This window comes from Limulus polyphemus, unplaced genomic scaffold, assembly GCF_000517525.1.
Source record: "Limulus polyphemus unplaced genomic scaffold, Limulus_polyphemus-2.1.2 Scaffold8201, whole genome shotgun sequence".
NCBI lineage: Eukaryota > Metazoa > Arthropoda > Merostomata > Xiphosura > Limulidae > Limulus > Limulus polyphemus.
In genome coordinates this window covers 4324-6299 of record NW_013673811.1, presented here as the reverse complement: position 1 = coordinate 6299, position 1976 = coordinate 4324, and positions in this window count along the sequence as shown.

Here is a 1976-nt window from a genome sequence, read left to right as displayed (position 1 = left end):
AACACAAATTAATTAACATAAATCAGTTAAATGACGAAAAATTTGGTGTCTGTTTACTTGTGACCACTCAGTGTACATACATACATGTAGCTTGTAGAACCAAGTGTAAATAGTCGTTAGAAAGAGATAATATTAGTTTTCTCCAACAATGGGTAATTTGAAATTGGCGATCAGTTTTCTTAACAGTATATATAATTGCAGTAGCTAAGGCAACTACCGCACAACACACCGCCAAAGCGAGCTACATGTGTGTCGACCTTAAGGGAGGGAGGAAAGGGAGCAATGATGCTAAAAAAAGACAACGTTATAGTTCCATAAAGTGTCACCAAAGGGCGCGGCTAAGTTAGGGAGGGTTGAAATTATAGTTCTATACCAGACAAACTGCTGTGACGTAATAGTTCTACAAAAACGAACGTATTTCAAGGTGGCCATGACGTCATAGTTTCACGCAGTGGAAACGATACAAATTTGATCAACATATCTCAACGTAACTATATTTAATACAATCGGATTTAAATCTCTATTTTATTAGTTAAATAAACTTCCTATTATCTATATTTAAATCGTCCTAAAAAAAGATGCTTAACACTAATACATTAGTTCTATACACTTCTTGACCATTTATATGTAAACACTCCAGAAAAAACGACAACAAACGTTTATGAAACATTAATTTAAAACTTACACTTTCACTAGTTTCAATTTATGAAATAACTTGACGAAATATTTCATTTTACACAACATATTTTATAGTTTTATCTTACATAAGATTTACAAGGGTGGACACTCTGCATCCACATATGATCAACGTCTAGATTTAATCAGGTTAAAACCATTATTTTAACGACTGTCTGTATGCTTTTAATAAATATGCTGCGACAGTGTTATTATACTTCCAAATGTAATTACCTCATCAATATCTAGATTTAATTATGTTAAAACCAGTATTTTGCATATTATAACATATGTACTAATTTATTTTGCTACAATTAAAAGTAATAAATGAATGATTTACTGTTTAACTTTACTATTATTTAAAATAAGACTCATCTGAGGATTAAAATTGCATACAACTTTGAGACTGTATAAGGCATGCTATTAAGAAATGATCACTGACAAACACACCTACAAACTTGTACACAAATCTTGTGAAAGTATGGAATACATTTCTACGCTGTTCATGCTTTCTTTCATACAATGTTCTGTATGACACTTATTCTTTCGCAAGTAAAACATATTGTTGCGTCAGCGAGGTCACGTGACTAGTGTCACGCCACGTTTTCTAGAAATATCCTGTTCCTTCGTGAATGCCCTAGCATTTACTATATTGGGGTAGTCTGGTATACATAAGATGGTCACAACGTGACGGGACAGTGTTTAGGTAGTGAGTAATTGATCTGCAGTCAGAGAGTATTGTTGAAGTTAACTTTCGTTGTTATAGCGTTTGTTTTAGCACGATTGTTGAAATTAAGTGTATCGTAAAGTTATATTCAGAAAGAATAAACCAGTTTTATTTAAGAAAGGACTTGTGTCGCTAAAGTTTCGTCAGAACGGATTTACGGGAAATCAATTAACAAACAAATATGTAACAAATTGGTGTCAGAGAGTGGGACAAAAACAGAAAATGGAAACGAGAGGCGGAAAATCAAACTACAGCTTAGCAGATTTGATGGCAGCAATATAAGAACAGCAAAAGAAACAAGAAGAACGAGAAAATAAACAAGAAGAGAGATTACAGCAAGAAGAAAGACAACAGCAGTTACAAGAAAACCTACAACAATGGCAGCTCGAACAGCAAAGTAAACAAGAGAGACTACAGCAGTGGTTGGAGGAGAAAGAAAAGAAACAAGAAGAACGAGAAAAGAAACAGGAAGAAAGTATCCAACAGTTGCAGGAAAGTCAGCAACAACTACAGGAAAATCAACAACAATGGCAAGAAGTACAAATGGAAAACATTAGTAAATTTAAAAGCGAAT